This window comes from Lissotriton vulgaris, chromosome 3_1 (assembly GCF_964263255.1).
Source record: "Lissotriton vulgaris chromosome 3_1, aLisVul1.2, whole genome shotgun sequence".
In the NCBI taxonomy this organism is placed as follows: Eukaryota; Metazoa; Chordata; class Amphibia; order Caudata; family Salamandridae; genus Lissotriton; species Lissotriton vulgaris.
In genome coordinates, this window is record NC_141689.1 from 140,791,212 (window position 1) to 140,806,535 (window position 15,324).

The following is a 15,324-nucleotide window of genomic DNA, read 5'->3' on the forward strand; positions in this document are numbered from 1 at the left end:
TGCAGAGTTCTGGACGGCACCCAGGTGATGTCGCCTGGGTGCCGCACTGGTTTAGGGATCCTACAATGCTGCTCCGAAAATTGGCGTGGGGCGTCCCGGGTGGGGCGGGGGGAGGCCTCGTCAGTAGCGGTCTGTTGTGCGAATAGTCCCAAGGCAGCACAACGTGCAGAGTTCTGGACGGCACCCAGGTGATGTCGCCTGGGTGCCGCACTGGTTTAGGGATCCTACAATGCAGCACAGAAAAACAGCGTGGGGCGTCCCGGGTGGTGCGGGGGGAGGCCTCGTCAGTAGCGGTCTGTGTCCAGTGTCACATGGCTGACACAACATGTACGACAGGCACCCAGGTGATGTCCAGTAAACTGCCGCACTGGTTTTGGTATCCTACAATGCTGCTCCGAAAATTGGCGTGCGGCGGCCCGGGGGGGGGGGGAGGCGGCGTGAACGGGCCTCCCCAGGTGGCGGCCATTCAGCTGTTTACCGCCCGCTCTTGCGACTACAGCGTCTCGCTCACCATGTAGTTGAGTTGTTCCCACTCTTGCGGTGCAGCGATAGGCGGCTGCCACATGACTCTTAAAATGGCGGACGGCTCTTCGGTTTTGGGCCTGGTCCACTGAAATGGCCCTGGGACACCTTGGAAGTCGGATGCTTGCCTGCTAGGGCTTGGGCTCCATTCTCGAAAAGCGTCCCCTCAGCCGTGAAGATTGTATAAAAGTCTTGGGGGCTCCCGACTCCCGCAGGCTTTCGGTGGGGAGCGGTTGCCATGATTGCTCGCGGAATGACCACGACGGAGCCACGAGATGGTGGTGCTCTCATGCTGACGCCAGCTTCAGTCTGAATGATCCAGAAACAAGGTGGGGCTTTCATCGTTTGGGAAAAAAAAATGTTCTAAACCAATGAAAAGTGTTATTTTTAGGTCATATGACCAAGCCTTCCATCTTTAGGAAACCAAAAGTAAAATGAACCAATGAAAAGTTTTATAAACAAGTCACATGACCTGTTATGCGACATAGGGCTACAAAAAGCGTAGAAAATCCGTTGGCACGTGAGGCGGCGTCAGTAGCGGACCGATGTGCGAATAGGCCGAAGGCAGCACAACGCGCCGAGGTCCGGATGGCACCGAGGTGGTGTCCAGCAAATTGCCGCACTGGTGTGGCCATCCTACAATGCTGCGCCGAAAGACGGCGTGTCCAGCTGAGTTGCGGTCACTGTTGCGGTACAGTGACTCGAACGCGCCGAGATCCGGATGGCGCCGAGGTGGTGTCCAGCAAATTGCCGTACTGGTGTGGCCATCCTACAATGCTGCGCCGAAAGACGGCGTGTTCAGCTGAGTTCCGGTCACTCTTCCGGCACAGTGACTCGAACGCGCTGAGATCCGGATGGCACCGAGGTGGTGTCCAGCAAGTGGCTGCACTGGTGTGGCCATCCTACAATGCTGCGCCGGAAGTCGGTGTGGGGTGCCCCGTTGGCTTATGAGGTGATGTCAGTAGTGGACTGATGTGTGAATAGGTCGGAACCAGCACAAGGCGCCAAGATCCGAATGGCAAGTCCTGGATGTTGAGTGCCTCAGTTGAGATTTCTGAGCAGTGCTTGTAGAACTGTCTGAAGCTTATTTGCACCTGCTGCAGCTTCACTAGGTCCGGCGGAACTTGTTGCCTTTTCCTTTCTGCTTCTTTTCCTACAATGCGTTTCTTCTGAAGACACGACCAGGTCCCTGAATGTGTGCAGGGGGACGCTATTGAATGAATGAACGCGCCGAGATCTGGATGGCACCGAGGTGGTGTCCATCAAATTGCCGCACTGGTGTGTCCATCCTACAATGCTGCGCCGAAAGTCGGCGTGGGGTGCCCCGTTGGTTTATGAGGTGATGTCAGTAGCGGACCGATGTGTGAATAGGTCGGAACCAGCACAAGGCGCCCTGCACTGTTGAGCCTTTTTCAATGTCTGTTTTTTGTTCTTTCCCTTCCATCAAAAACAAAACAAAAATACAAGGCGCCAAGATCCGAATGGCAAGTCCTGGATGTTGAGTGCCTCAGTTGAGAGTTCTGAGCAGTGCTTGTAAGACTGTCTGAAGCTTATTTGCACCTGCTGCAGCTTCACTAGGTCCGGCGGAACTTTTTTCCTTTTCCTTTCTGCTTCTTTTCCTACAATGCGTTTCATCTGAAGACACGACCAGGTCCCTGAATGTGTGCAGGGGGACGCTATTGATTGAATGAAAATGGCGGCTTGACACAAAGCTGACTCAAGCATTACTGTTGGTGCTATACAGACAAAAATTGGTTTTCAGTTTGTACATTCTTCAGGTTTTTTTTTCCATCCAAGTCTGATTGAGAGTTTGTAGAAAAATGGCTTCAGATTTTCCACATACTACTCTTCAACATTCTTCCTAAATGTAACAATGTGAAACTCACTAGGAGAACGGCTGTTTCTGTTTCCTTTCAAAATGCTGCCACCAATATTTTCTGAATGGAAGACATCATCTTGTAACATAAAGGGCCGAAAGGGGTTCTGGTCTGGCCGATGGTTGGTGGAGACATTTTGACTATATCTTGGACCTGCCCGGCCTCGCCCAAAATGGCGCCGGTATAAATGGGACTCGTAACTCTTTGCCCGCAAATGTATATCTAGAAAATGTTATTGTAAGTGGCCCTGTCGTATTTTAATTACAAAATGTACGTCCACCGATACCGCAACTGTTAGACACCTTTGTTCTTGTCACCTAATGGCCCGCTCGTTACGTTCTTCTACAGTGTAAATGTCTCCTCATCATATACGATTTGAGTTTGCTCTGTGGCCGGCCCACGTGGTTATAGGCCCGTATTTGTATACTGACATTTTCACAATAAAGGTTTTTAAAACAAAACACGGTAGTAGTATTTTCATTTGTAAAGTTTTTACTTTTAGTGACTGTTTTCGAATCAGTAAAAGGCAAGTGAAATAAAGCAGTCCAATTACATGACGGATAAAAGGTATAATATGTAGGAACGCAGTAAAGATAAATGGTCAAGGGCAGTTGTGTTTTTCATGTCTGCAACATAAAGTGATCGATAAGAATCTGATAATCAGGCGTATCGGCGACTAAGACAGCAGGCCGAATCTCTTTTACTCAACGGCTCCGTCATGGAAGGAAGAAACGCCCTTTTTCTCGAAAAAGGAATATATTTTACTTGCCAGACAGTTGTAAATTTTCCGGGAAAGTACATTAGCCTGGAATATTATAACATATGTTTGAAAAAAAAATATTGTTCGAAAATAATAAAAAGCGTAATTTTTAGGTCATATGACCAAGCTTTTCATCATTAAATTAACAAAAGTAAAATGAACCAATGAAAAGTTTTATTAACAAGTCACATGACCTGTTATGCTTACGTTACGCGCTGCGCGCCGCGCCTCGGATCACTTCCGGGTGCGCTAACGCGGCGTGTCATAAAACGCATTACGCGACAACGTAGGTCAAGAATATAGTCTAAATGTCTCCACCAACCAGCGTTCAGAACACAACCCCTTTCAGCAGTCCAAAAAGTTCTGTTAAATGACAACAGAGGGGACAGGCAACAAGAACCATCAGTCAAAGAGGGGAGGGCAAGTTCTTCTCTTCCGGGTCATGTTGGGGCGCTACCGGAACTGATCGAATTGGTAGTCTACAGTGTTTCTGGATGTTTCAGACTAAAGCTGGCGTCAGCATGAGACCACTACCATCTCGTAGCTCCGTCGTGGCCATTCCACGAGCAATCATGGCAGCCGCTCCCCACCAGAAGCCTGCGGGAGTCGGAGGCCCCCAAGACTTTTGTAGAATCTTCACGGCTGAGGGGACGCTTTTCGAGAATGGGATCCAAGCCCTAGCAGACAAGCGTCCGAGTTCCAAGGTGTCCCAGGGCCATTTTAGTGGACCAGGCCCAAAACCGAAGAGCCGGCCGCCATTTTGAGAGTCCTGTGGCAGCCGCCTATCGCTGCACCGCTAGAGCGGGCGCATCTCAACTACATGGTGAGCGAGACGCTGTAGTCGCAAGAGCGGACGGAAAACAGCTGAATGGCGGAAGAGGCACAGTGTAGCAAAAGCGGGCGGAATGGCAACTAAAACGATAAAGGGGCGCCTCACTACAGCTTGTCTTCAGGTCAAACGGATTGTGGGACAAGGTCCAGAATTGAAGAGTCATCAAAAGGCAAAAAGTACCGCCGGACCCCGGGAGCCGGCCGCCTATGTCGGGGGCGATCTCAGGCTACACCAGTGCTATAAGACTTGGGGAGGGTGTCGGAGCCAAGCGTCTTCTCCGAGTCCATGGCCATCACAGCGCCCCTCAGGGGCCTCCGTCAAGCTGTTTAGGAAGGTAACATATCATATTGTTTTCTAATGCAGTCAGGTCCACAAACGACACTCACTTACTTTGAGAATAGTGAAGCTGCAGTAGGAGGAAATAAGCTTCAGACAGTGTTACAAGCGCTGCTCAGAACTCTTAACTATGGCACCCAACATCCAGAACTTATGCTATTTGAGAATGGTAGTGACATCGAAGCATCTCGGGGACCAAAACCATTAACGTACTTTCACGTATGAAAATCTTACTTGGGGAGGGGGCAGGAGCGAAGCGCCCCCTCCCAGTCAGCGCCACCACACCGTATGTTGAAAATCTGAAGCCATCGTTCTACAAAGTCAACCAAACTTGGATTGAAAAATCTAGAAAAATGTACAAACTGAAAACCAGTTTTGGTCTGCATAGCATCAGTAACAACGCTTGAGTCAGCTTTGTGTCAAGCCGCCATTTTGATTCAACAAAGCACAGGCATTGAAAAAGGCTGAAATTCAGAACTCTAAACTATGGCACCCAACATCCAGGAGCTTGCTATCCGGATCTTGGAGCCTTGTGCTGTTTTCGATCTATTCACACATCGGTCCACTACTGACATCATCTTATAAACCAACGTTATGTAAATAGTTTTTTAATAAAATGTTTTACCCTATTTCTTTGCTGGTGTGTTGTCTATATTTTTAATATTTGCATGGGGTTTGTCGTTATTTTGTGCGGGATGGGTGATGGAGCCGAGCTGTCTTGCAGCCCTCATGGTGTGGAGCTCAGTTCATCTCACTATTTTCGTATTTCTCAAGAAGGGTTGTTCCTAATATTTCTATTTTAGCGAGGTCAAAAAGAGATCCAATTAGTGGCCTACTGATTTTGCTCGATTACTTTTATTTTTTTACACGATTTTTCACTATCTGCAAAGACTAAACAGAGTATTGCGACTTTGTGCTTGTTTGTAAATAGAGAATGATCCAAAGAGAACCAATTCTAAAACAGTAAATGCTTGGACAACAATCAATCAAATGGAGAGACAAGGAGGTACGACGGATTACAACGGGGGTAAAGGCCTGCGTTAACTACCCTTCTGTATCTGCAAAGAGAGAGTACTAACAAAGGCAAAAGAGGGGAGGGGGGGGGGGCAGCGTTCAAAGCACATCAGCGTGCATAAATACGAAAATGTTTTTATCTATCAAGTACTTGACATTTTAAAGCTTTTCATATTTGCTATTAAAAAACCAATGAAATTCACAGAAAAAACCATAGGTTATAGTGGATATATAGTTAGGAATTTGGATTTACAAAACCTTGAAAATTCAATGAAAAAACCATAGGTTATAGGCCATATATAGTTAGGAATTAGCATTTACAAAACCTTATTTTACTCGCATAAAACCATTGAAATTCCATATATAGTTAGCTAACTATAAGCGCTAACTATATATCGCGCACCCGCAATCCACTGCTGATGATGTCACATATTACATCATTCATGACATGGTCAGTGACATCACTGATGACATCACTGATGACATATCAAATGACATCACTGATGACAACTCAAATGATATCAATGATGACATCTCAAATGACATCACTGATGACAACTCAAATGACATCACTGATGACATCTCATTTGTCATCACTGATCACATCACTCATGTGATAATACAATGAACCTCTTCAGACTCTAATATAACCTTACATACACTCAGTATAAACAGACACTCACAGACTGTCACTCATCCATGGACTTACTCACACACCTAGTCAGTCATGCAAAGAATCAATCACACCTCCATTTCCTCAACTATACAGTTATACACATCTTACTTATTCAAACATATAATAACACATATTTACTCTCTTATATAATCCCTGATACAAGCTCACAGTGATCGATAAAGCCACTCACACATTCACTGGCTCTTATGTTCAGTTATTTATATATCTCAACTCTCACATGTATTGTGTTTTACATACGTACTTACTTGCACATGTAGCAATGAGAAATCCATTCACTCACCAACACACCCATGCACAGTCAACCGCTCATATAGCTGTTTCCACATGCACTCTTGAACTCATACTCCTAGTGAATCAACTGCTTACACATCTATGCACAGAGTCACGCACCTCCCAGCCACCCACACACACACTCAGCCTCCCATTCAAATATTTGGGCAACCAATCAATAACCCATATGGCTACTCTTATAGCTACTGATCAACACATGCAGCAGCTTACACAACAACAAACATACTGATGCACGAATTAAGACAGTTTAGTCACTAACCCATGTACTCAGTGAGACACATTTAATCACTCACTCATACAGTCAGTCATGCACCTACTAAATTCTTCATCCAGACACTTATACATCCACTCATTCTTCAATATGTGAAACATATTTTAACTTTACAGAAACATACAGTCACTGGATGTTGTAATCAGTGATGTCATCAGTGATGTCACTGACCATGTCATGAATGATGTAATATGTGACATCATCAGCAGTGGATTGCGGGTGCGCGATATATAGTTAGCGCTTATAGTTAGCTAACTATATATGGAATTTCAATGGTTTTATGCGAGTAAAATAAGGTTTTGTAAATGCTAATTCCTAACTATATATGGCCTATAACCTATGGTTTTTTCATTGAATTTTCAAGGTTTTGTAAATGCAAATTCCTAACTATATATCCACTATAACCTATGGTTTTTTCTGTGAATATATATATATATATGTATATATATATATATTTATATATATATATATATATATATATATATATATATATATAGGTACCCACCTGTTTTAGACGCACTCTGACATCCACTTTAGCAACCGTCATGAATTAAAAGACGGATCAGTGAGCGGATCCAGTTTATAGCACGCCTGTCGATTTACGCCGGACGCATTTCGTGCTCATTGCACTCTTCAGCAGTTTGACAGTAATTTTGGCATAGAGGCCACACCTCTCACCTAAAAATATGAGCCCTCCAATGGGTGACTCAAATGAGTCTGCGTTGGTTTGGGGGTCTTGTAGTGTGTGTTTCAGTTATGTGCCGCTGTCTGAGCTGTTTCAAGCCCACCAATGGGCCTCCACTCGCACATCAGGCTTGTCAATCCTCCATGGATGCTTCCACATTGAGACTCCATGGATCGGAGCTCCGTGGCCCCAAATTTCCGGGTGGTGCATCTCCCGTGGCTGGAAGGCCGCGTATAAATCAAAGCTCCATGGTTCCCACCTGTTAGAGACGCACTCTGAAATCCACTGCAGCAACCTTCATGAGGTAAAAGCCGGAGCGACGAGCAGATCCAGTTTATAGCATGCCTGTGGATTCACACCAGACGCGTTTCGTGCTTATTGTACTCTTCAGCAGCGCGACAGTAATTTTGGCATAGAGGCCACACCTCCCACCTAAAAGTATGAGCCCTCCAATGGGTGACTCAAATGAGTCTGCGTTGGTTTGGGGGTCTTGTAGTGTGTGTTTCAGTTATGTGCCGCTGTCTGAGCTGTTTCAAGCCCACCAATGGGCCTCCACTCGAGCATCAGGCTTGTCAATCTTCTATGGATGACTCCACATTGAGACTCCATGAATCGGAGCTCAGTGGCCCCAAATTTCCAGGTGGTGCATGTCCCGCGGCTGGGAGGCCAAGTATAAATCAAAGCTCCAAGGTTCCCACCTGTTGGAGATGCACTCTGACATCCACTGCAGGAACCTTCATGAGGTAAAAGCCGGATCGGCGAGCGGATCCAGTTTACAGAATGCCTGTCGATTCACGCCGGATGCTTTTCGTGCTCATTGCACTCTTCAGCGGCACGACAGTCATTTTGGCATAGAGGCCACACCTCCCACTTAAAAATATGAGCCCTCCAATGGGCGACTCAAATGAGTCTGCGTTGGTTTGTGGGTCTTGTAGCGTGTGCTTCAGTTATGTGCCGCTGCCTGAGCTGTTTCAAGCCCACCAATGGGCATCCACTCGCACATCCGGCTTGTCAATCCTCCATGGATACCTCCACATTGAGACTCCATGAATCGGAGCTCCGTGGCCCAAAATTTCCGGGTGGTGCATCTCCCTTGGCTGGGAGGCCACGTATAAATCAAAGCTCCAAGGTTCCCACCTGTTGGAGACGCACGGAGACGCACTCTGACATCCACTGCAGCAATCTTCATGAGGTAAAAGCCGGATCGGCGAGCGGATCCATTTACAGAATGCCAGTCGATTCACGCCGGACGCGTTTCATGCTCATTGCACTCTTCAGCGGCACAAATATAATTTTGGCATAGAGGTCACACCTTCCACTTAAAAATATGAGCCCTCCAATGGGCGACTCAAATGAATCTGCGTTGGTTTGTGGGTCTTGTAGTGTGTGCTTCAGTTATGTGCCGCTGCCTGAGCTGTTTAAGGCCCATAAATGGGCCTCCACTCACACATCCAGCTTGTCAATCCTCCATGGATGCTTCCACATTGAGACTCCATGAATCGGAGCTCCGTGGCCCCAAATTTCCGGGTGGTGCATCTCCCGCGGATGGGAGGCCAAGTATAAATCAAAGCTCCAAGGTTCCCACCTGTTGGAGACGTACTCTGACATCCACTGCAGCAACCTTCATGAGGTAAAAGCCGGATCGGCGAGTGGATCCAGTTACAGCATGCCTGTCGATTCACGCCGGACGCGTTTTGTGCTCATTGCACTCTTCAGCGCCGCAACAGTCATTTTGGCATAAAGGCCACACCTCCCACTTAAAAATATGAGCTCTCCAATGGGCGACTCAAATGAGTCTGCAATTGGTTGTGGGTCTTGTAGTGTGTGCTTCAGTTATATGCCGCTGTCTGAGCGGTTTCAAGCCCACCAATGGGCCTCCACTCATACATTTGGCTTGTCAATCCTCCATGGATGCCTCCACATTGAGACTCCGTGAATCAGAGCTGCGTGGCCCCAAATTTCCAGGTGGTGCAACTCCGTGTGAGTGGAAGCCCATTGTTGAGCTTGAACAGGCACAAAGTGGTTTCAGGACTCAGCATCAATTTAATTAATCATGTCGCCCTCAATCCCAGGTACAAGAGACGTGTTTCGGCCTGCACAGAGGCCTTTGTCAATCCAGTTTGGCTATATTAATCAAGCTCATTATATATCCCTTCCCACTGGACCTCATCATGGACATAGAAAACACATTCTTGTGTAACCATTCGTTACATAGCCCACATAATGCATGTGTGTATATGTAAAATACAGCTTGAAGTCTGCAACATAACAGGTCAAACAAAACGTAAGAATAGAATTCACGAACTATGTAAACTCAACTGATGGGGAATCCCATTAGAGCAGACAGAGTAAATAACACACATGCATTAAATTATGTCACAGTAGGAATTCTAAAGGCAAATCAAATCTGCAGCCAAACTCGTAGTCCTGTAAAGTCTGTTTCAAGTAATAAAATTAAAACATACTTAAAAGTCCATGCTGTGACTGTTAGTCCAAAATGACAGGCACCTTAGTCCCAGAAAGCTCCCTCGAGCCGATAATATTTCCGTTCATCGCGTCCTTTGCCCTCAGCTGCACATGTTTAAACTTGTTGAAAAGGTTGCCTGCCAAGCTGCCATAATTGTTTGTGAAGAGATCGGATGATAATAGTCTCACCTCGGGGTTACATTTTCCAACATCGAATGTATTTTAAACTCAATGTCAAAATTTGAGCCTGTGCAACACACCCCTCGGGACTACCGGTCTCATAATGCCCCACAATAAACGGTTACTATGAGCAGGCACAAGTCAAAAATTGTTGTTTTTGCTGGGTCAGACTTTTTAATAAATGGATAAAGCTGGGGCAGAGGCATATACCTGGCAGCATGGATGTATTTCCAATCAGACATTAACTTGGGGTTGAGGGTGACCCCTCAACAAAATGATGTTTGTGCTGTAACCACCTTACCGCATCACCATATGCTTCAGCGGTGCCCAGTCACTGGAAAGCACCAGTTTTCCGGGCGATGCATTTCTTGTAGCAGGAACACCGGATACCATGCTGGCAGCCGCAAAAACCGCCCGGCTATGAGACCACCGTCCCTCACCACAGTCATTCACAATCCGCTTCCTGACTGCACATCCGGGGGCTTCCCCTATAGCACTCATGAACTCCTCCAAGCATCCGGTCTGAAAGGGAGAGCCACAGATGACTGGTGTCCCATGAAAGCGTGACGACTGCTCACGCTGCAATTAATGAACAGAACATCCAGCTCCCACAAAGACAAACTCCATGGAAGAAGGCACAGGCACTAAGTGGTTTCAGGATTCGGCATCAATTTAATTAATCATGTCGCCCTCAATCCCTGGTACAAGAGACGCGTTTCGGCCTGCACAGAGGCCTTTGTCAATCTAGTTTGGCACCATTAATCAAGTACATTATATAGCCCTTCCCACTGGACCTCATCATGGACATAGAAAACACATTCTTGTGTAACCATTCGTTACATAGCCCAAATAATGCATGTGTGTATATGTAAAATACAGCTTGAAGTCTGCAACATAACAGGTCAAACATAACGTAAAAATAGAATTCACGAACTATGTAAACTCAACTGATGGGGAATCCCATTAGAGCAGACAGAGTAAATAACACACATGCATTACATTACGTCACAGTAGGAATCCTAAAGGCAAATAAAATCTGCCGCCAAACTCGTAGTCCTGTAACGTCTGTTTCAAGTAATAAAATTAAAATATACTTAAAAGTCCATGCTACTGAACATGACTGTTAGTCCAAAATGTCAGGCACCTTAGTCCCAGAAAGCTCTCTTGAGCCAATAATATTTCCGTTCATCGCGTCCTTTGCCCTCAGCTGCACATGTTTAAACTTGTTGCAAAGGTTGCCTGCCAAGCTGCCATAATATATAAATATAAAACATATTTAAGCTTTACAGAAACACACAGTCACTGGATGATGTCATCAGTGATGTCATCAGTAGTGTCATTTGAGATGTTATCAGTGATGTCATCAGTGATGTCACTGACCATATCATGAAGGATTTAATATGTGACTTCATCAGCAGTGCATTGCAGGGCCATGAGTTATAGTTAGCTGACCTAACTATAATGGCCGAATTACTCTGGTTTTGTATGAGTGAAATGACCATCTAACTGTAACGTCCCTGAAACCTGTGGCTTTTTTAGTGAATTTCTAAGGTTTTTTAAATGCTAATTTCTAACTATAATGTCCCTGAAACCTATCTTTTTTTTAGTGAATTTCAAAGGTTTTTTAAATGCTAATTTCTAACTATATCGTCCCTGAAACCTATGTTTTATTCTGTGATTTTAAAGGTTTTTTAAATGCTAATTTCTTACCATGCCTACATGGGTAGGACATGTGCAGTAAGAGGAAGAAAGGAGCAGAAAGAAGTAAGAGAAATGCAGAAAGAGGCAACAGAAGTGCAGAAAGAGGAAGAAAGGTGCAGAAGGAAGCAAAAGATGTACAGAAAGAACCAACAGAGGTGCAGAAAGAGGCCTTGTTGCAAAGTCATTCTGTGCCCTGGGCACCCCCTAACTTTTTGCTGACTGGTACATTGTGGTACCTGAATCTGAATGACCATGGGCGCTGTCTAACCATGCCGGGTGCTAGTGCTATGCTGAAAGACACTTAGAATACAGTGAAAACACCTACATTCACTAGTGTACACTATGGGTTGGGGTACCCCTGTGATTGGCAAGTTCTCCCCTGTAAGGCCCAGTACATAATAACGCAGGGGGTTAAATATACCCCTAAGTCACTAGCATACAATATGGCATGGCAGTTTAGAGGCCAGCAGCACGTTTCTGCATTTGCATGTGTGCAGTGCTGAGCCTGAGGTCAGTTTAAAAGTAGCCCGGTGTGTGCAGAAAGAGGCAAGAGAGGTGCAGAAAGAAGCAAGAGAGGTATAGAAAGAGCAAGAGAAGTGAATAATACAGTAAGAGAGGTGCAAAAAGAAGCAAGAGCAGTGCAGAAAGAACAAGCAGAGGTTCAGAAAGAAGCAAGAAGGGTACAGAAAGAAGCAAAAGAAGTGCAGAAGGAGGCAAGAGGGGTGCAGAAAGAGGTAAGAGCAGTAAAGAAAGAATAAAGAGATGTGCAGGAAAAGGGAAGAAATGTAATGACGTAAATAATTAATTTACTCTCTTAATTTCTATGCAGGTAAGTACTTAATCAATAATAACTCAATCGGAAATGAAAGAAAACAGAGTCCGTGGTGTTAGAGTTTCTAAGGGTTTTATTCCTCATAAAGGAATCAGGATATCATGTTCTGACCACCACAGGGGTGTCAGAAGGGATAGAGCGCTGAAGTTTATTATCAATACATAGCTTATATACTTGATTTATACATAGGAGTCAATGTAAGAGGCGTAACAGCTGAGAGAAGACAAGATAACAGTATACACGTGGTACTAGTACATCATCAAGAGGCGTAAACTAGGCGTGAACTAGAGGTGTGTGCTAGAAACGTCACTGATAGGTGACGCAAGTGGGTGGCACCAAGGGGTGGTGCTAACAGAATGTTGCAATGTCAGCAGAAAATCGGAAGCTTGGATGCGCGCGCAGCTGCATGACGTGTGATTGACGGGGTGCAGGGGACTTGACATTTACACTGACGGAAAGAGACAGAAGTCTGGCATGTCAGATCAACTTGTACTTCTATCATATCTGATATCTGATGTTTAGGAACTATACTATCTGGGCGGAAAGGTCTCTAGGGCAGAAGCTACTCTATGCTAACTGTGGATGCGTGTATGAGCGCCTAAGTGTCTACATGTGAAGCGTGGGGGCACGGGGCCTTCCATGGAAGCATGGCAACGGAGGCTATGAATTACTTGCATTAAGACAGGTCGGCCCTTTGGCTATGCAGCTGGAGAGGATGTTTACAGGATCTAGTAGGCAGGAATGTATTCTCGGGGAGCGGAACAGATAACTCGAAGGTTATAGTCAGTCTTGGCAGAAAGCAGGCTTGAGCTGAGCGCGAGGGGCCGCGCTGAAAGTAGGACAGAGTTCACGAGTACAGAAGTAGCCTGGGCAGAGCCAGGAGCCACAAAAGAGGTTCAGATGGCAGGAATTCAGGGCCTACTCTGGCTAGAGCAGGGAAAAATGAAAAGTGTACTACAAAAAGACGGTGGCATAGCATACTTAGGAACGGACTATATAATCCATTCATGGTGGATCTGAAAGAGGACAAGTTGACGGTGGACGCAAATGTATTTGCGTCTTCATAGCTGGCACAGGAGGGAAGTTACATGCACTTTAAGCTGGTACATGGAGTCGGTGGGGTACGCGCTAGGGAACACATCATGACCAAAATTTAATTTTCCTCATTCCCTCCTTGTTCCCTACGGACCCTTCATGAAATATCGATCCTCATGAATCGATCAGTCTGTTCTTGTAACATCATTTGCTCTTCTTTCTTTCGGTTACGTTTTGAATGAAAACTGGAATGTTCAATACAAGAGGTGGCACACAGTCCACAAATCGCTGGCCCACACTGCAGGCACAGGCAGCAACTGAACACTAGGACTAGGCCAATGCCTAGGAAGGATAGGATCTTCCATCCCCAAGCTGTTAACGTTGTCCAGAACCAACCGGACCAAGTCCAGGTACCTGGAGTCTGATGTATCTGATTTGCAATCTTATGGAGACGGGTGATAGCTTGATATACAGATGGTGCATTTTGTGGGATGAAAACACAGCAGCTTGACCCGATGACCTTACAGGCTCCACCTCTATCTGCCAAGATGACGTCAATTACAAGACGATTCTGAAGGACAACAACCCGCATAGCGGACTGCTCTTCTGTTAAGTTACCTAGGGCGGAGGTAGTTTCATTTACTACTGCTTCAAGTGTTCTAGTTAATCTGCGTATTAATTTACTATTCTGGACAGGGCCTAAAAAGAAAAAGAATCCTTTATTAAAATCAGTGTACTGTTCCCATGCCGTTTCTGTGTAGTCGACAAGGGGGGCATCTCTTCTGGGTCTATTCTTTACTAGATTGCTATTTCTATGGTAATCAGAAGGAGCTAGAAAAACAGGTGGTAGGAGGAATGCAATATAACAGGTACCATCCCAATCTGGAGGTAGACGAATGTATGCGGTATGACCACACACAAAGTAAGAATGACTGGTAGCTTTAAAAGATGATTTCCCATCATCACTGAATTCGACCACAGTAGTGCATTTACTATGACCTAAGTGTACTGAACCTTTCTTCTTGATACATAATTCACCAGTGACTGGCAGCACTGACATAATGGGTAGAACTGGTGTGGCTTCGGATTCGACAGTAAGAATCATAAGGCTAATTGTATAATTACCTAATCCATATACTTCATTTTCTAGATCAGTTCCTATTCTAGTGGGGAGTCCCTCCTTATCCGGGTAACAGACATCGAGCAGGACCAAGTTCAGGTTTCCCCAAACCCAACCCCCATCGAAAACAGCGATGTCGGGATCTAAAGAATTAATTATCTTAAACCATGCTCCGCAGGAGCCATTGTGAGTGAACGGATACGGAAAGAGAGGCAGGGCTCCCTTGTAATTCTGGTAGGGAGGGAGTCGGCCACATATCCAGCAATTTGTAGCATTGTTAGTTTGATGAGAATGATGTAACATACTAATGAATGTATTGTTGCGCAGCGCGAGTCTGTAGGAAAGCTCATGAGGAGGTAACTCACTAAAAGTGTGTTCAGCAGAGACATTGTAAGCAGATTGTTCACGCTTGAAAATAGGATAGTAGATAGGTAACAAGATGCTAGCAACAATGATTAAAATACTGAGAATAAACATAATTATTAGTGTCACTATGCAGTGACTACGAAGTGATTTGCAATATGTTCTTTTCTTTTCTTCTCTCTCTCTAACTCGATCTAGGGGATACATGTCAGAAACTATTTAACCGATTCACCTAGGGGAGGACTTAAACAATTAAACTGTCTGACTTGCTAGATCGTAATTTCATGCGGTATTGTTCTTGAGGAGTTTTTTCTCTCTTGACTTCGGTAAAGTCTTTGTTAT